The sequence below is a fragment of the Tamandua tetradactyla genome, chromosome 14, assembly GCF_023851605.1.
Source record: "Tamandua tetradactyla isolate mTamTet1 chromosome 14, mTamTet1.pri, whole genome shotgun sequence".
In the NCBI taxonomy this organism is placed as follows: Eukaryota; Metazoa; Chordata; class Mammalia; order Pilosa; family Myrmecophagidae; genus Tamandua; species Tamandua tetradactyla.
Window position 1 is genome coordinate 90,395,125 of NC_135340.1, and position 21,698 is coordinate 90,416,822.

A 21,698-nucleotide genomic window follows, 5' to 3' on the forward strand; every position below is an offset into this window, starting at 1 on the left:
TTCAGTGTTCTAACATTATTGTGCTACAATCAGGTAGTATTATGCTATCCATTTCTGAATTTACAATCAGTCCTGTTGTACAATCTGCATCCCTTCACCTCCAATTACCCAGTATCTACCCTATTTCTGTCTCCTGATGATCTCTGTTCTTAACTGAAATTCTCCAAGTTCACTCATTAATGTTAGTTCATATCAGTGAGACCGTACAGTATTTGTCCTTTTGTTTCTCACTAACCTCACTCAGCATAATGTCCTTAAGGTCCATCCATGTTGTTACATACTTCATAATTTTATTCTAGTCTTACAGCTGCATAATATTCCATCATATGTATATACCACAGCTTGTTTAGCCATTTGTCTGTTGATGGACATTTGGGCTGTTTCCATATCTTGGTAATTGTAAATAACGCTGCTATAAACATTGGTGTGCAAATATCCATTTGTATCCTTGCCCTCTGAGTAGATACCAAATAGCAATGGTATTGCTGGGTCCTAGGTTGTTATTTTTGACTGTGGAAATCCCTCCAGTATCATTTTTTGAGTATGTGAGAAATAACATATATACAAAAAAAGCAATATATTTCAAAGTACATCATAACAATTAGTTGTAGAACAGATTTCAGAGTTTGACATGAGTTATGTTTCTACAATTTTAGGTTTTTACTTCTAGCTGCTCTAAGATACTGGAGGCTAAAAGAGATATCAATTTAATGATTCAGCAGTTATATTCATTTGTTAAATCCTGTCTTCTCTGTATAACTCCACCATCACCTTTGATCTTTCTATACCTCTCTTTAGGGGTGTTTGGACTATGGCCATTCTAAATTTTTCATATTGGAAGGGTCTGTCACTATATGGAATAGGGAGATGGAACTATCTGATGTTCTGGAGAGGCTGGGCCCTCTAGGTCTCAGAACTTACCCGGACCAGGGACATATCTGGAGGTTGTAGGTTTCTGGAAAGTTACTCTAGTGCATGGAACCCTTGTGGAATCTTATATATTGCCCTAGGTGTTCTTCAGGATTGGCTAGAATGGTCCTGTTTGGAGTTTGGCAGGTTATGATAGGTAGCAAAGTCTAACTGTACTTTGTGTAAGAGCAACCTCCAGAGTAGCCTCTCAACTCTAATTGAACTCTCTGTGCCACTGATACTTTATTAATTACCCTTCTTTTCTCCCTTTTGGTCAGAATGGAATTGTTGACCCCACAGTGCCAGGGCCAGATTCATCCCTGGGGGTTATCTCCCACATCACCAGGGAGACTTTCACCCCATGGACGGGAAGGCAATGATTTCACTTGCAGAGTTGGGCTTAGAGAGACTGAGGCCATATCTGAGCAATAAAAGAGGTCCTCCAGAAGTAACTCTTAAGCATATTTATATGTAGGCTAAGTTTCTCTGCTACCTACATAAGCTTTACAAGTGTAAGCCTCAAGATCAAGGGTATAGCCTATTGATTTGGGTGTTCCTAAAGTTTGAGACAGTATCAGGGGATTTTCTTCATGGTAAAGTCTAATAGTTCCACATTTTTCTCCCATCCCTCAAGGGACTTTGCCAATACTTTTTGATTTTCTGCTTAATATACTCTAGGATGTATACAGACATTACATTAAGCTATACAGGATTAAAGGACCCCTTTCTTATTCTGGGCTCCCTGTGTTTCAGTTGTTCAAATGAGCTATACAGATAGGTTATGTTAGATTATGTGCTACAGAAAATTTAGGTTCTAGACAAAATAAACCTTTCTTCCTTTGGTCTCAAAGAGTGTGTGTGGTTCTAAAATATAGACATTGTATTCCTTACCCCTATGTTCTGAGCTACTTTAACCCCAATCTGATCGGCTTCATTCTTAACTCGAAATATCAGGTTATATATATATATTATATGTAAGCTCTCAAAATCCAGAAATAATAGTTACCACTCTGAACTAAATGTTTCTGCTGTAAAAACTTACAATCTAGGCCCCCGTTTTCTTGTAGGAATTTTCTAAAGGTGACCATACCATTGTTCTTTTGTTTCTGGCTTGTTTTACTTCACCAAGTGTCCCACATGTTCATTCACATTGGTGCTTGCTCAAGACTTCATTCCTTTTTTGTAGTATCATTTTTAACTATCTTTTCAAATAAAATATATAACAGAATAGAAGGATATTACAACCTCTTTAATCAGGATTTTGAGAAATGGCTATTTAAGTCTCTGTGAGTGAGAACAACCTGTTTCATATCAAGTCATGTAACGAATCTTTAAAAATCTTAAAAAAAACAGCTCTATCTCATTTTCTACTTTGAAAAGTATCACACATAGAGGAGAATGAGGTCTGTCTTTGCTGATTGAGCATAAGCAGGTCCTCATTCAGAAATAAAAATCTTTATGAAATTTGACTGACTGTAGGTGATTACAGTAGAGTTGGCTTTTTAACTGAATCCAGCAACATACAGTTTTCAGTGGTTATTTATTTCGTCTTAGAAGTCAAATGAAATAGTTCTAGACATGACAAATCAAAAGCAAGTTCTCTACTCATCTAGCTAGTGTGTAAGGTAAATACTTACACACTGTGCTTAACTGCCTTTCCCCATAGCAAGGAGGCTACTCAAAGCTGTAAAACAGGATAGCACATTTCCCCTCGAGTGTCATTTTTATTCATACATTTGAGGAAGAAGAATCATTGAAACTTTTTTTACACTCTTAAGTTTTTGTCCATGCCTTTGGAGGCAAGATGTAATTGTTCTTTGCCATTTCAATAATGTTTCTTAATGAAAGATGATTTATAAAATGCTTTATGGTAAAATAATCGATAAAAAAATTTTCAGTAACACATGTTAATGTTTTTATTGCATGTAACAAGAAGTATCATGAAAATAAAGTAATGGGTCTATGAATGATTTAATCTTAATTTATTTACATTACTAGAAATTGTAGTTCTAATGATAAAATTTTAAACACAATGTTAGTTATTTCTTCATTAATATGAAAATCCCTTTTGTAATTGTTAAATTAAAAAATAGGTAAGTAAGACAGTGATGTCGAAAAGGCCCTTTCAGCCCAACATATGACATAAATAATTTCAACTGTCAGGAGATGTGCTTGTTGAAATTTCTGCCCACAGCATCTTGACAATATTCCATGATGCTGCTTCTCTGGCACTGTTTTGCTCTTGGCTCACCTTAGTGATTGATTGCCTGATGCAGTGAGTAAACACTTACTGTTTTAAACCACATTTGTGTAAGTCTAGGTTCTCAAAAACAGTGACACTGAGAAGCAAGAAAATGCCTGTGTATGGAACTTGATATTAACTGCCTTCAGTGAGGCTCAGTTTTCTAAATTAGTAGACTCCGTGAAAAAACCTTGTGTATTAACTAAGGCAGAAAATTCTTTTCCTCTTTAGTAGTATAACATTTTAAATATATTTTCTGATTAAAATAAGCATAGATCATGTCATGGAAAAGAATGCAAACATATTTTAAATAAAATCTTTTGCTTTAACTTTTACTAGGTATTTACCTTGGAATTCTCTTTTCTGTGAAATTAGAGATTGTTAAATGGAAAGTTGGAGAAACTCTTCCTTAGAACAAATTAACTTGTGGCTTTAGTTTCCTAGGCTGCTCAAGCAAATACCATTACAGGTGTGGCTTAAACAGTGGGAATTTAATTACTCACAGTTTTGAGGCCAGAATAATACCCAAATCAAGGCATCATCAAGATAACGCTTTCTCCCAAAGAATGAGGCATTTGGGGCTGGTTGTTGTGATGCTTGGTTCCTCTCTCACATGGTGAGACACATGGCAGAGTCTCCTGGTCTGTTCCTTCTCTTGTGGGTTTTGTTAAGCTTCTTGCTTCCTGTGGCTTTATCTCTCTCTCTGTCTGAATTTCATGCTGTCATAAAGGGCTCCAGTATAGGATTAAGACTCATCCTGATTGAGATGGGACATAGCTGAAGTAAACTCATCAAAAGGTCCTACTTGGGTGGTGCAATGGTGGGTCAGTGGCAGAATTCTTGTCTGCCATGCTGGAGACCCGGGTTTGATTCCCAGTGCCTGCCCGTGCAAAAAAAAAAAATTCCAACTTTAATTGGTTTCATACCCACAGGAATGGATTAAATTTAAGAACATTTATTACAGGAGTACTTAAGAGCTTAAACCATCACCTTCGTCTTGCTTGTCATCTGTTCCGTTTCCAGGAACTTTGAAGAAGCAGAGGGGTGTTAGAAGTTTTGTGTATTGTGAGTCAGAATTGGACCTGCTTTGGGAAGGTGTTTAAGGAAGTAGATCAGAGTAGTTCGAAAAGCATGGACTCTACAGTCTGCTCCCTCCTTATTGTATGACCCTAACAAGTTAGTTAATCTCGCTAAGCTTCAGTTTCTTCATTGGTGAAATGTAATATAATAACACATCCCAAAAAGTTTCATGACTGTTAAATGATATAGTATGTTAAATTCCTCACAATCAGTAGGCAAACAGAAAATGTTGATACAATGTAATGCAGCTGTTAAAAAGATTAGACTTTGTAGTTATCAACCTGAATTCAAATTCCACATCAGCCATATAGTAGCTTTTTGAGCTCAGCCAGGTTACTTACCTTTTGTAAGCTTGTTTCTTCTTTTGAAAAATAAGGATAGGATACATACCTACCTTCTTGAGTTGTCAGAATTAACATTTAACAGTATGATCAAGTAGTATTTATCATAGAAATGCAAGGATGATATAACATTTAAAAATAAATTAATGTAGGGCAGTGCAATGATGGCTCAGCAGGTAGAATTCTTGCCTGCCATGCCGGAGACCTGGCTTCAGTTCCCGGTACCTGCCCATGTAAAAATTTTAATTAATTAATTCATTCATTAATATAAATTGTTTTAACAAATATAAAGGAGAAAAACTATATGATTAATAGATACAGAAAAGGCATAAATTAAAATTCACTCATTCCTAAATTTAGCAAGTTAAGAAGAGCCTCGAAAAGGGTGGTCACCAAGAAACTATAATATGCATCATATTTAATAATGAAATATTTATGTACTGCCCCGGAGGTCCTGGGGGGCCTCGGTAGAATAAGGAAAAGCAGTGCCGATAACTAGCTGGCATGTACCAGTACAGCTGTGTGGATTGTTTAAAGTCAGTGCTCCATCCTGGTTGGTTATTATCTGTGAGATAATATTATTAAATATTTCAAACATCATACCTGAATAAAAGATAGTCAAGAAAGAAGCAAAGTTGTTATTATTTCTGATGATGTGCTTGTCTATATTAAAAATCCATATTCTTTAAATGGAGAAGAAAGCCAGAGTCCTTGGTTATAGGATACATTTACTAAAGTAAATTGTGCTCCTAAACACCAGCAACCATTTGAATGTAAAACAAAAAAAAAGTTACTGCCATCATTAAAAGCAATGAAACTATTTCATGGCTAGGAATAAATCTTTTAAGAATATAAAGAAGACTTTTATGGATAAAATTGTAATACTTATTGAAAGAATATTTAAACAAATGGAGATACATCATGTTTATGGTTGGAAAGACTCAATACCATAAAGGATCAAGTCTCCACAAATGAAATCATATGTAAAATTCAATTAAAACTGCAGTAGACCTTTTCAGAGAAGATTACAAGGTGATCCTAAAAGTTCTTATAAAAGAATAAAGGTCTGAGAAAACCAAAACAATTTTACAGTGAAGAAGTATATGAGACTTTTTGTAGGGCTGTAGTAATTAGAAGTGTATTGTTGGTCAGGGGGACAAATAGATCAGTGGAAGATATTAGCTCAGAAATTGTCTTATATATACACACATACACATAACACACACTTCTACATACATACATGGGGAGAGAGGAAGAGGATCTTAGTATATGACATAAGTAGTGGATAAAGAATGGACCCTTCAATAAATGGAGCTGATAATTGTTTTCCATACCAATTAATTAGTCAGTGGATGAAAAATAAACAAATGGGTGAGTGAAAAAATAAGAATCCTGTCTCACTTCCATATACAGGCGTTAATTCCAGGAAGAGTTAAAAACCCATATGTTGAAAAGCAGAACATTTAAAATTTAGAAGAAAAGAAACAGGATATCTTTGTAACATTAGGTAGGATAGAATTTAACATCCCCAAAGCATAAAAAATAAGGGGAAAATGTTTAATCATTAAAGTAAAAGATAAAATGCTTCAGAAATTGGCACATGATAAAGTTAAAGCCAAAGAATAGAAAGAAGATATTTTCAACAAATATAACTCACAAAAGGGTTAATCAAATATATATATATATAATCAAATATAGATTAGTAAGAAAAAGTCGAACTACTAGAAAACTGGACTGAGTCATAGTAAAACAAATCCAAATAGCCAATAGATATTTGGAAAGACACTCAACATCATTAATAATCAGAGAGCTGTACATTTAAAGAAGATAGCATCTTACTCCCACTATTCTGGCAAAAATTAAAAAGTGCAAAATATTAAATATTGGTAAGCATATTGGAGATGAGTGTATGACTACTCATCGCTGTGGGTGAAGTCTCAATTGGGACACCACTTTCAAGAGCAGTTTGACAAGATCTAGTGAAGGTGAAGCTGTGCGTGCCTTATTTGACCTAAGAATTTTATTTCTAAGTTTATGCTTTAGAGAAACTCCTGTATTTGTGTACAGTGAGATCTAAATCAGTATGTGCATTGCATCACCATTTTAATAGTAAAAAAACAGAAAACAACCTAAATGTTCATCAGTGCAAGAATGGCAGTACAAAAGTGGACACTGTGCAACACTATCGTATTAATAGAATTTTATAGAGCAGTTAATTGATTCAGTTAGCTCAGTAAACATTAATATACTGTCGCTGTACCAGACGGTTTTCAAGGTGCTAAGGATACAGTGATAAATATGATGAAATCTTTTAATCCATGAAACTTAAATTGTGGTAGTTAAAATGAATGGAGGTAGAGTGCATTAACTTTGTGAAAAGTCGTCAAGCTACATATTATTTGCACTTTTCTGTATGTATACCTAACCAAAAATGTTTACTTAAAAAAATTAATATAGGGTGGATCATGGTGGCTCAGCTGGCAGAGTTCTTGCCTGCCATGCCGGAGACCCCGGTTTGATTCCCAGTGCCTGCCCATGAAAAAAAAACAAAAACAAACAAACTAAAAAACCTAATATAATATTGGATAAAAAGGCAAATTGAAAAAGTGTAAATGCTATCATTTTTGTAACATTTTAAAATATTCAAAGCAATACTATACTGTTTACAACATATATATGTCAAAAAGCATAAAAGTGCTAGTAGGAAGAATACACTGCAATCTCTGGATAGTCATTACATTTGAAGAGGTTGAAAATTGAATTGGGGGATGTTAATCCTGTTAGTTCTATTTCATTTCTTTAAAAAAAACTGAAGTAATTTTTTTTAAAATAGCATTTATTAAATGTTGGCATAGGGTACATAGATTTTGGTTCTATTATCTATACTTTTATGTGTATTTCACAAATAATATTTTATAATTGAAAAATGAGTGGCAATCAGTAATTTAGAATATTCCAGTCTTGTGGTTTCATCATTTGTACTTTATGCTCACAATGGCTTGGGATATCAGTGGATCTTTGTATGGAGATTTTTTTTCCCTGGGAAGAGATGCTTAACATCATTAGCCATTATGGAAATGCAGGTAAACCCACAATGAAATAAATATCATTTCAGCCTGATAAAGATGGCTATTAATTAAAAAAAAGAAAATAACAATTGTTAGAAAAAAATGCAGAGAAATTGGAATGCTGTTGCATTATTGGTGGGAGTGTAAAATGTGGTAAACACTGTGGAAAGTAATTTGACAGTTCCTCAAAAAGTTACATATAGAATTACCATATGTCCTGACAATTCTACTTCTAGATATATACTCTAAGTTTGTGAAAATAGGATCTTAAGTACATGTGCATGAATGTTTACAGCAGCATTATTCACAAAAGCAACATCCCAAATGTTCATTAATGAATGAATAAGCAAAATGTGGTATATATATACAATGTAATTCGCCCATACGTAAAAATGAAGTTATGCAACATGCTGCTACATGGAAGAACCTTGAAATAAGTGAAATACTCGGTGAAATAAGCAAGGCACATAAGGCCATAAATCATAAATTATATGATATCCCTCATAAAATTAAACTAGAAATAACAAATTTGCACAGAGAGCAGATTAGAGATAGCCAGCGTAAGGAGCGTCTGGGAGAGGGTGAAAGGGAGAGTGTTTGTAAAATTTAAAAATTAAAATGAAAGTAAAATAAATAAATAGATACATCACTTCATCCACTGCTAAATAACATTCCCTTGTATAATAAACCACATTTTATTTACTCATTTATCAGTTGATGAATATAGAATTATCATATGACTAAGTGTTTCATAAAAGAGAAGTCATACCGTATTTGTCCCTTTGTGATTTATTTCACTGAACATGATGTCTTCAAGGTTCATCCATATTGTAGCATGTACCAGCACTTCATTTCCTTTTACAGTTGAATAATATTCCATTGTATGAATATGGCATATTTTCTTTATCCATTCATCTGTTGGGAGACACTTGGGTCACATCTGCCTTTTAGCTGTTGTGAATAATGCTGCAATGAACATAGGTGTACAGCTATCTGTTCAAGTCCCTGTTTTCAGTTCTTTTGGGTATTCTAGTTTGCAAGCAGCCAGAATGCAATATATGAGAAATGGAACAATTTTTAAAAGGGAATTTAAGTTGCAGCTTTACATAGTCTAAGGCTGTGAAAATGTCCAAATTAAAGCAAGGCTGTAGAAATGTCTAATCTAAGGCGTCCAGGGGATGATACCTTGGTTCAAGAAGACCAGTGACATTCAGGGCTTCCCTCTCAACTGGAAAGGTACATGGCGAAAGTGGCGACGATTGCTGGCTTTCTCTCCAGGCTTCTTGTTTCATGAATCTCCCCAGGGGCATTTTTTTTCTTCATCTCCAAAGGTCTTTGGCTGTGTCGGCTTTCAAGTTTTTTCCAAAATGGCTCCCTCTTAAAAGGACTCCAGTAAGCAAACACCTTGAATGGGTGGAGACACATCTCCATGGAAACCATTTAATCAAAAAACTCCGACCCAGCAATATTGAATAAGGATTAAAGGACATGGCTTTCTGTGGTACACAACAGATTCAAACCGGCGCAGGTATATACCTAGGAGTGAAATTGCAAGGTCATGTAATAATTTTCTATGCTTTTCTTTGTGAGGAACTGCCACACTCTTTTCAGCCACACTTTGTGAGGAACTGCCACACTCATTTCACATTCTAACCAACAACATACATATTTCTCCACATCCTTGCCAACACCTATTTTCAGTTTTTAAAATAATAGCCATCCAAGTGGGTATGAAGTGCATTTGCATTTCTCTAGTGACTAGTGATTTTGAGCATCTTTTTATATGCTTATTGCCAATTTGTATATCTTCTTTGAAGAAATATCTATTCAAGTCCTTTGACCTTTTTTTTTAATTTTTACATTGGCAGGCCCTGAGAATCAAACGCAGGTCTCTGACATGGCAGGCAAGAACTCTGCCTGATGAGCCACCGTGGCCTGCCCCTTTGACCATGTTTAAATTGGAGTACTTGTCTTTTTAATATTGAGTTGTAAGTGTTCTTTATATATTTTGGATATAGGTCCCTTTTTAGATATGTGATTTGCCAGTATTTTTTGCTATTCCCTGGGTTGTTTTTTCACCTTCTTGATGGTGTCCTTGGAAGCACAAAAGTTTTAAATTTTTATGGCATCCAGTTTATCTATTTTTTCTTTGATTGCTTGTGCTTTGGGTGCCATATTGAAGAAAACATTGCCTAATTCAGGGTTATCAGACTGAGGTTTCTGAGTGTTTGTGCCATTCGTGACACTTAGGGGAGTTATAGAGAAAGTGTTTGAAAAGTAGGTGCCTTATAGTAATTCGTAAATTAATAAAAACAAGTCAGGTGAAAATTATTCTTTCCAGTATAGCAGATTAAAATGCATTTTAGTTTTTCATTGCTCCCATATCTGTGTTATGAAGAAGATTTAAGAAATTTTAAATATTTGGGGGAAAATAACTATATTTACTAAGGTTTTTTTTAGATGTTGAGATAATTATCTCTGGTTTTGCTTGTAGTAATTGAAGATGCATATAACTTAAAACAGTTTTTAAAATTACCAAAATCCCTTTGATAACTTCTCAGTTCCTGACAGATAAAGCACAACCTCCTTAATTACAGGATGTTCAATTAATATTTATTGATAAATGCTGGACTTTTCACATTCTGGCATCCAACCAACTGTTCCGGCCTTATTTCTTAGCAGTCATCCCAGTGTAGCAGTCACAGTTTTGTGGGTGATAGGATTAATTGTCTGAGCTCATTCCCAGTTCAAGCTAGAACTGGAACAGGTTTTGTCTGTCCGTCACACAAAATCAAAATATGTAGGAGCTATTTTTTTTTTTTGCTGTTCCCCCAACTTCAAATGGCCTTCCTCTTCCTTCCTCATTCATGCTAATAAAGTTAGATCAATTTGACTTCAAATGTAAAATGCTTCAAACATCGAAACAATTAAAACAAGCCATTAATATTTTACTTTGTGTGCAGAAGCATGTTGAAGCATGTTGAAGTCTTTCTCTGTACACCTCAGCTGAAAAAAACTTTGCTGGAGATAAGTATATTCTATCAAGCTGCCTCTCTTGAGGCATTTTAGAAAATGTTAATATTCTATGGAGGCATGCCTCTGTTTTTTCAGCACCTGTAGAATACCCAGCACTTTGTTAGAAATGAGAGGCATCTTTACAAGCCTATATTTTAAATAAAACATGGTTTTGTTACCTACCCTTGTCCTAGATTCCCTAAGACTTAAATACAGAGCAAAAGAAGCCAAATTCCTCTTTCTTTTCCTTTAGCCAGCTCAACTCTACACTTTAAGAAACATTGTAAAATAGGAACAGATCACTTCTCTGGGAGTTGTGGATTCTTAGTCCACCTCTGTTCAGATATGACCATAGGCAAGTTACTTCCTTTCTCTGGGTTGCAATTTCTTTACAATAAGATAAGTGGATTGAATTAAAAGATCTCTAGGGTCCTGTCCATTTCTAAAATTACTTGATGTTATGCTTCAAAATATCGTATAAGCAGGTAAATGAAACAGTTTTCAGAGTTTCTCCATTCTACAATGTTCAGATTTTTCCTCAATAGCTCTTACCCTATGGTTACTCTAAAACAAAACAAAACAAAACAGGTATTCTCCTCATTTAGAAATTGTATCCTGATCTTAGAGGTTTGGAAGACAGGTAGCAAAGACGTTTTCACATCTATTTATTTTGTTAATTTAAGAAAATGTTACCAGCAACTATTAAGAAAAATCACGTGACCACAAAATTGATGATTAACTTTTTATCATATATGTTTCTAGGTGATTGTCTGTAATAAGAAAAGGGCAATAGGAAGATAAATTTGGCAGTGTTAATAGGCGAGCCTTCATTGGAGTATTTTTTTCTTTTTCCAAGCATTACTCTGCCACTAGTGAAGTCTCATTATTTTTAAGTGTGCTAATCAATAAGGTCATGAAAGATTGATTTCAGGAGCTGTCACTGTGTTTATGACAAGAAGCATATAGAGTCATTTATAGAAGTGGGCAGTAATTCTCCTGTTAACTAGCAAGTCAAGGAATCAGTAAGCCCATCTTACATGTCTTTAGGTGGTGAGGAGAATCTTGATGGTGGCCATCACTGACTGAGAGGAGGAGGCTAATATTGTTAATTGAATTTCCCCAAAGAGAAAAAATATATACTGTCATGTTGGGCGGGGGGGAAGGAGAAGGAGTAAATCTGTGCAAGGCTCCAATATATATAAGTTGGTTGCATTGATTTTCCTCTGCTAAGGGCCTGGGATGGATACAGAATTGTCCTCAGAAAATATAAAGTTCATTGCAGCAGCTCCTTCCAGCTAAGACTTTCAGAATTGCAACTACCAGTATTTCAAATAAAAGTTGTATATATCTTAATTTTACCCTATTAAAGTAATATGTGTTGTAGAAAATGTGTAACCTATAAACATTTCCTCATTAATCTTTTACAAACATGATCTTAAGGATCATGCAGTATTCTGTAATACGCGTATACTATAACTTATTTGGCTCTTCATTTAGGTTCACAAAGCTTTTTAGAAATAAAAATCTCTATTACTATACTATATGTTCATTAAAAAAACAACACAGAAATGTATAAATAAATAAGTGAAAGTACCCTCATTTGCCCCTCCCAGGCATAATTGTTATTAATAGTTTGAAATGTATCCTTCCAGGTTTTTGAAATATGCATATTCCTGTGCATGCACATACACACATATCATTTTTTTTCATTTAAATAAGTATCATATATATATAGTCCCAGGGTGAACAAAACTGGAATGAGAGTACTTACCTGAGGCTGCTCTAGTGTAGCCTGGTTCTTAGGTAGAAAAATGGGGCTGAGCATGTTGTCTGATGCAAAGGGTAAAGGAAGGGCAGATATAGAAGAAAAAGCAGCAAGGATGGAAAGTACATGCAGATTGGGTCAAGATGTAATTAGAACTACACTGTTACTAGACAGTGCCATTGAGCTCCCTCTACCTGGTGTTCTAGTTTGCTAGGTGCCAGAATGCAACACACCAGAGACAGATTGGCTTTTAATAAAAGGGGGTTTATTTCATTAGTTTTTCAGAGGAAAGGCAGCTAACTTTCATCTGAGGTTCTTTCTTACATGGGAAGGCTCAGGGTAATCTCTGCTGGCCTTCTCTCCAGGCCTCTGGGTTCCAACAACTTTCCCCGGGGTGATTCCTTTCTGCATCTCCAAAGGCCTGGGCTGAGCTGCGAGTGCTGAGATGAGGTATGCTGAGCTGCTTGGGCTGCGCTATGTTGCACTCTCCCATTTAAGCACCAGCCAGTTAAGTCAAATGTCATTCATTGCAGCAGGCATACCTCCTAGCCAACTGCAGATGTAATCAGCAATGGATGAAGTTCACGTACCATTGGCTCATATCCACAGCAACAGAACTAGGTGCCTTCACCTGGCCAAGTTGACAACTGAATCTAATTACCACACCTGGTGTTAGGTCTATTCAGGAACAGGCATGACAGGATAAAAGAAATTGTATAGGGCTTTACGCATAACTGTTTTTCTCTGAAAAACAAGACTGCCCTAACCAGCGGGGAGAATTAGACTAGGTAAAGGAATTGTTTTTTTGTCTTTGGTTTTATAATGGCATGTTTTACAAAATGAATCTAGTAGATTTTATTTAAAATATAATTGTGTAGTATGAATAAAGCTATGTTCATTTTTATTTTAGCTGATATTATTAAGGCGGTATGTGCAAATTCTTTGGGTTTCATTTGCATAGCAGGAAATTCTTTCTCCTTTTTCCAGTCTTTAGAAAATATAAGTATTTACAAAGTCCTGTTGGGGGAATGGTGTGAAAGGGGGAAAATTCAACTTCCCCAAGTGGAACATTCTTGATTTCTCACAAGCAGTGGGGACAACCAAAGCAATAGGCTGAACCCTCAATCTTGGGGTTTATTCATATGAAATTTAACCCAGCAAAGGATAGGCTAAGCCTACTTAAAATTAGGCCTAAGAGTCACCCCAAAGAGAACCTCTTTTGTTGCTCAGATGTGACCTCTCTCTCAGCCAACACGACAAGCAAACTCACTGCCCTCCCCCTTCTCTACGTGGGACATGACTCCTGGGGGTGTGGACCTTTCTGGCAACATGAGACAGAAATCCTAGAATGAGCTGGGACTCAGCAGCAAGGAATTGAGAAAACCTTCTCAAATGAAAGAGGGAAGAGAGAAATGAGACAAAATAAAGTGTAAATGTCTGAGAGATTCCGAACAGAGTCTAAAGGTTATCCTGGAGGTTATTCTTATGCATAATGTAGATCTCACCGTTTTAATTAAGGTGTAATAGAGAGGCTGAAGGGAACTGCCTGAAAATGTAGAGCTGTGTCCCAGTAGCCATGTTTCTTGAAGATGATTGTATAATGTTATAGCTTTTGCAGTGTGACTGTGTGATTGTGAAAAACTTGTGTCTGATGCTTCTTTTATCTACTTTATGGACAGATGAGTAAAATATATGGGTTAAAAATAAATAAATAATAGGGGGAAGAAATGTTAAAATAAATTTAATAGATTGAAATGCTAGTGATCAATGAAAGGGAGGGATAACGGATATGGTATGTATGAATTCTTTTCATTTTCTTTTTATTTCTTTTTCTGAATTGATGCAAATGTTCTAAGAAATGACCATGATGATGAATATACAACTATGTGAGGATATTGTGAATTACTGATTATATATGTAGAATGGAATGATCATATGGTAAGAATGTTTGTGTTTGTATGTTGGTATGTTTAATAAATAAAATTAAATTAAAAAAAGAAAAAATATATAGTGGGCTTTGCAATGTATTTTACATATTCAAAATATTGGTAGAATGATTAAGAACAATTAATCATAATAAATCCATTAGAAAAAGTTAAGATTTTAATTAGTCATACCATGGTAGTGTGAATTATCTTATATAAAATGATAAAATAATTTAATTGTATTTATTATTAACAGTAAGAAGTCAAATTAAAGTCCTTGGTTTTGGACTCTGACCTTATAGAACTTGAAGTGAGCTTTTGAAGTTCCCAGGTCTTGAAGTGAGTTCTACTCCATTTTTCTAAAACTTTTTAACATATTTAGAAATAAAAAATTTACTGTATTTGTCCTTCATATTGAAAGTCATCATTAAGCTCTAAGTATATGTAGCCCAGGAATAGAGATGTAGGAATTATAAACATTTATACACTGATATAAAAATTCAGTGAGCAATATTCTAACCCTGTTTTTAATTACCATATCATGTCATTCTAAAACTAAAATCATTGACTTTGGTTTGCAGTGCCATCTTAATTAAAAAGATAACTTGAAGTTTTCAAAAGAAGTGTTCATCCGTTTGTCCTGAATAACTTTTCAGAAAAATTGTAGGAAGAAGTATTAGCAATCGTCTCTGATAGAACTGAGGAAATGAAAGTATTGAAATTCATTACATTTTTTAAAAAAAATTAGAGTTATAATTTGTTTTCCATGCTCGTCCATATAGAATTATTGAAAAATTAAACAGAGATGAAGGTTAGTGAAATTTTAAATTCTGTTCCAATTTAGAATAAAGAGAAAATTTCACCCTTTTTATTGACGTTTTAATTCTTTTGTTTCTCTTATTACATATTCTTGGTTCAGCTAAGTTGTGACAATATCTTTGGTGCATATTTTTTGAAGACTGATGCACAACACTTACGACCTCCCAAAGCTGCTCCCTTAGTGACCACTAATGGTTTATCTAGTGTCAAACAAGATCTTTGTTTTCTTGATTTTAGATAAATTTTCAGCCCACTGCTTCACTAGTCATGATGTCAGTTGTTTACATTTCAGCAAAATGTTTGTCATAACTTTCAAATACAGGGGAACTGTAGACAGACGGTGTTTATCACATTGTAGAGACTGTCAGAAATGGTTGGCCTCAACATAACTGAGTCAAGCCCAGTGTTTATATGTTCATCTGCAAACTGTCAGACCTGCTCAGTATAGTGACCAATGGCTGCATGAGAAGATGAATGGCACAGTTTTTTATATAGTTACCATATATTTTTCTGATTTAGTCTTTTTTAAAAAAATGTGTTTTACAGTGATGTTGACTAAAGAATGAGAAGAAGCCATTCCAACAAATAAGAGGTATTATTACCATTTTGGTAAATATGTCTCTTCCAAAAGTGAAGTGTAGAAAATCACATATAGAGTATGTTTCCTGTGGTGATACTCTATCAGCTCTAAGTTAATTCAGAAAAATGTGCTAACACTTAGGTAGGAGAAGCATTCTTAAAAAAGAAGGAATGGCCCTTTGCTTGCATAGTATTGTTTTATTATAACCAGTTTCTCAATTTTAGTCATTTACTCAGTCCTTTATTGAGCAGGTTGGGGGACATGTACATAAATTAAATATTGCCTAAGAGATGTTTATAGATCTTATGTAAGTACTTAAATATTGACATACTGAATTTTTAACAGTATAATTCTTTCCTGACTCCCTACATTCCATTTCCATCTCTGGGATACCCACTCCCTGAAGCAACCCCTTCTCATTCTTCAAACTTATCTAAATAATCTTCAGGAAACATTCCCTCATTTAACTTAATGTCTTGTTGCCCAACTGTGTCATAGCATTTTTTCTACTTCATAATATGATTACTGATTTTGCTAAACTATAAGCTTCTAAAAGGCAGAGACTGTGTTCTATTTAACCATGCGTCATTATTGCAAAACAGAGTATTTGACATATCATTGGTGCTAAATAAATATTGAATTGTTTCATTTAGAACATCATTCTACTTCCCTAGTACCATAGTGTTCATGCCACTCCCTCATTTGCTCTTTCATTCCCTGCCTTTCCAAGGGCGTCATCACTTGTTGATCAGGAGCAGCATACTCTGTATCATGCTAGCACTGTCATTCCTTTCTGCATTTCCTTGTGATGCTGCTTCTGTCTGTAATAGGCCCCCATTTCCACTTCTTATCTATTGCTACTGTTTTCTTCAAGACCATATGCAAGATGCATTTCCTTCAGAAAACCTATCATTAACTTGGTCCTTGGTGCTGCAGAGATTACAGTGGACAGTATAGGCCCTCGGGTTACTTACTGAAGAAATGAATGATTGATAGAGGTCAATGAAAAGTAAACGTTGGCCTACAGGCTTGAAAGTAGGAAAATTATGATAAACAAAGAGGAAGGTAGGTGATGGGGAAATAATTTTAATGGAGCTTCGATTGTTAGTCTTTTATTTCGTCCTACTGTTAGTGTAGATTATCTCTAAGACAAGGAATAGTAGAAGCACAGAAATAATAAGCCTTAACTTCTTGCTCCAAATTTGCCATTACCTAGATGTGTACCTTTAGGAATCACTAACTCTTTCAAGCTCAGTTTCTTCTTCTATGAAACAGAAGTTTCAAGTGTTCTTCTGATTGTTGACTAGTTGTGGACTCGAGCTAGATGAGAAAAGCAAAACTGCTTTCTTGGTGAAACTATTTGGGAAGGCCAATTTAAACTTAATTAGTGTGTCAGTATGTCTCTCTGTGATGGTCCCTAGAACCACACTACAGAAGCCCCCTCCCTACTAAAAGAGCCAGACAGGTGGAGGATTTTAAGGATTATTTGGCTAAAGAGGAGAAGCACTGTAGAATTTCAAGGCAATCGTTATGTGATTCAAAGAGAATTTAATGGGTTCCCCCCTCTGTGGCCTCAGAGTAGAGACACCATTTCTCCAGCCTCGTGATGATGATGATGATGATGATGATGATGATAATGCTTGTGTTTGCAGAATACATGATGATTTCCAAAGAACTTTTTTTTACCCTATTCTTCATATGAGTAGGTCCTTCTTTAAAAAGTTAAACCTAGAGCTTGGGGGACAGTAAAAGTTGGAATGAGAACAAGGAAACCAAGGTTGCCTGGTGGAGTCTGGGGAAGAGCTTTTATTTTCTGATCTAGACCATCACAGATAAGACATGTGTCTTAGTTTGCCAGGGCTGCTATAACAAATACCCCATTTCAGTTGGCTTAAACAACAGTAATTTATTGTCTCTCAGTTTCGGAGACTAAAAGTCCAAAATCAAGGTATTGTATGCCATGGTTTTTCCAGAGTCTGTAATATTCTGGTGGTGAGTGGCCAGCAATCCATAATTCACTGTCTGCTTCTATCACGTAATAACCGGTTTCCTGTCTCCTTCTCACTTCCACTACTGTGTCCAAACTTCCTCTGTGTATAAGGACTCAATTCATATTAAATTATGGCCCACCCTGATTCAGATTGGCTTCATTTTAATAGGCTCTTCACAAATCCTATTTAAAGAATTCACATCCACAGGACCTGGCATTAGGTCTTAAACATATCTTTTTGGGGGACATGATTCAATCCATGACAATGTGCTTTCTTGTTGGGGGTAGATCTTGATGACCTGTGTTTGTCTACCATGCCCTACTGCTGAGTGGACAGGGAGTCTGCTGAGCATAAAAGCACAAACCCAATCCAGTCATTCAATTCATTGATTTTCTAAAGGTTAGTTAGGTAGGTAGATATCTGGCTCTCTGGAGATCATGAAGTCTAAGAGCCAGAAGATACAGGGAAAGAAAAGAAAACATCTCTAAGTTGATTAAATAGGTAAAGACTAGTAATCATAATTAGCACTTATTGTGTGTGAGACTCCATTCTAAGTTTCTAAGACAAATTAATCCTATTGCTTTCTTGTCCCTAGTTTACAGACAAAGAAACTGAGGCCCTTGTCCAAGATCCCACAGTAAATAAGTAAAGAACTAGTGCTGCATATATTCGTAACTGTCTCCTCTTATCTGCCTTAACATGCCCCGACATGTCCAGACATCTCTCGCTCTTGCAAGCTTTGCTAATCTAACCCCCTGCCTAGCAAACTCCTGAGCATATATCGCACCACCTTTTCACCTCTTCTTCATTGGACCATGTACACTCCTCACCTCACCACCCATTATAATATTCTACACACCTCCTAGCCAATCCACATCCTACACGACACCATACCAGCTGCCCATCAAAGTTTCTTCACCTCTGTTAACTCCCCCTCACCAACCCTATATATTCTTTGTGTTTCCTCCTGTCGGGGTCTTAGCCTGTAAGCCTTGCCAGCCAGCTAGGTCCCGCGAGCCCCTATGCAATAAACTACTGCTATTATTCTTTAGTCTCGGTTTATTGCGCTCGCGCGTCCTCCAGACCTTCGAGCCCCGTGGTCTCGGCTGACGCCGCTCTCCGGCCGAACCACATCCGAGGACGAGACCCCAGTGCGGTCGGGCTAGGCAAGCCCCAAGCCGCAAACTAGATTGAAAAACAGATATCTTGCTGCCAAAGTCCATGCTATTAATCACTTCAGTGTACTGAATAAAGCAAATTGATGTGTTATCTTGCTGCTCTTTGCTCAAGTGTGTATTTGGACATGATGGTCCCCACCTCCCTCAAAAAAGAATATCGGGACTGTCTTCACACGTTCTCATAGGCCGCAGTTATGAGAGTCATGTTTCAGTCTCAGAAAGACATCTTTTTGTAGAAAGTGTTTTTCCAGCATAGTAATGATAACAGGCATCTCTTCCCAAGCAGTTTGATCTTCTGAGTTCCTTTACCAACTTTAATAGATTCTTCTAGCAGATTTTACATTAGGATTCATTCTTTGGGTCTGTACAATTCTGTGATTTTTTTAAAAAAATATTTTTTCTGGTAACATACATACAACCTAAAATTTCCTGCTTTAACAACTTTAGATATTCAATTCTCTAGTGTTAATTGTATTCACGTGGTTTGCTGTCCTGTAGACTAAAAGGGGGCTAGGTGTTCTATACAGAGCCATGCTCACAACCTAACGTCAGAGGTTGGGAAATGAGCTTTACTACTTTTGAAAGAAGATTGGGAAAAAACTTCTGCTATCCGCTGCCTAGTGCAATGACATTTAGGAATCTCCAGGCCTAGGGAGGAAGGGAACATAAAGATTTATAATCAAGAATTGAACTAAGCCACCTGCCAGTTCATTGACTGCATGTGCAATGTCTCTAATATTACTCCAACTTCTGAACTGCCATTTATGCAACCCAGAGCCTGGGTGCTCCGGGGAAGCAGCTGTGAAGCTGCTAGATAAGGAAGGGTGAGCATAGAGGGAGAGACAGAATAAAACAACAACAACAAAAAATGCTCACTCAAAAGATGTGGGCAAAGAAAATTACGAACATAAATCAAATGTTAAGAAAGATAGCCATGGAACAATATAAGATGTTGAAACAAGAATATATAGCAAAAGAAATTAATTTTATAGAGCTTATCTGATAAAGATTTTTAAATAAATTTATTATGCTCAAAGAGATCAATGAAAACATCTATTTAGAAACAACAGGAAAGTATAAAATAGGCAGAAATGAAATAATAGGTAATGGTTAAAAGAATAAAAAGAAATCTAAGAAATAAAAAATATAGTTTTTGAAGTTAAAAAAGCAAACAAACAAACTGGAAACAGCAGGCAGCCAAAGGGGCTTGGGGATATCTGCTTATGAGGCAAAGGTCTCTACAAATCTCTGAATGATACAAGAGCTTTACTCAAAATTAAAGAGCACTCCGAAAATGAGGTACAGAAGAATGAGTACTAAGTGCGGGAATGACAAGTGAATGAGCCATAACAGTGCATTTCATCAAGAACAGGGACATCAAATATTAAAGAAGTATTTGGATACTTTTCTTAGTGGCAGGTGTGGACTCAGGATATTGTTTCTTTTTTGTGGAAGAGCAGTTGAGATGAGATGGTTTGCAGACTGGGGACACAGTATATGGTGTGGAGATCAGTGGACTTGGGATTTGAAATTTTTTTTATAGACCAGAATCTTTCTTGCTCGGAAGAACCAATTGCTGAAATTCCTAGAGCTAATGTATTTAAGAGTTCTTCAGGAAACATTTTCACTGTACTGTTGCAGCATTTTTAATCTTTCCAGAGTAAAATGTTGTTGACAAATTTCACAGGATTCAGGATAGAGGAGCCTTAGTGGCTGTTGATCCAAGTATTTTAGAATGCTATGTTGATAAAATATCATACCTAATAAGAAAAGGATTCCAGTTCCTCACATCTGTTGTTGCTTATGATCCAACTAAACATGCAGGCCCACCATTTTATATTCCAGACACTGAAATTAAAAGGTTGTTTGGCACAAAATGCAATAGTCATTGTCTTGAGAAGGTTGATGCTTTTGAAGAACGTCATAAAAAACGGGGGATTGACCACATATTTGAAAAGATGTATCTATTTACAGGCAAATAAAATCTAGTACATCAGCTTGTTTTTGAGCAGCTGAAAATTATGCTCAGGCATGAAAATATAATGAATGACTAAAAAAAATCACTTACCAGTCACATCACAGATCTTTGTTTAAAAATGCTTATAACTTTTTAGAGAAAAACAATACTAAAAAGTTAAAAGTGACTGCGTTTTAGAGAAGAGTGTAATGAAGGCTAAAAACAGACTATACTTGGCTGTTTTACATACAGATTGTAAATAATTTTACCATTGGGATGTATTACTTGTATAATTAATACATAAAAGAGAAATGCAATGCATATAACAAAGAAATATGAGACAGAAAAATTGACATTGAGTGTAATACTTCAATAAGGTGCAAGGTAAAAAAGTAATCTAAGAAATTATATAGAACAATTTTTACTATAAATAAATCGAACATTCCCATCTAACCGCACTACCTAATATCTAAAAGGTTTTGATTGTTTAGCTCATGTTTATAGAAAGATGTATTTTATTAAAAATACATTATTTGTGAAAAAATACTGGGTAAAATCTAGACTGGACATAGACAAAGAAAGAATTAGTAGCTTGGGAGACAGTATTAAGGAATACACCCAAAACACCAAAGAAAAGCAGATGAACCATGTGAAAGAATGGCTTAGAGTCACAGAGGGTAGAGAGGTTCCACAGTTGTTTATTTAATGATCCAGGAAAGAATGAAGGGAAAAGTGTAATATCCAAGTTGCCTACCTAAGAGTGACACATAGTAACAGAACTTTCTATGATTGAAGAAAAGCAGGAATTCGCATCATGGTGAACTGCAG

General features: G+C 35.6%; 1 protein-coding gene across 9 annotated transcripts in view; it reads left to right on the forward strand.

The window, feature by feature from the left end:
• Positions 1–21,698, forward strand: part of SCAPER (S-phase cyclin A associated protein in the ER) — a 678,157-nt gene that overhangs the window by 426,300 nt on the left and 230,159 nt on the right. The window lies entirely within an intron of this gene.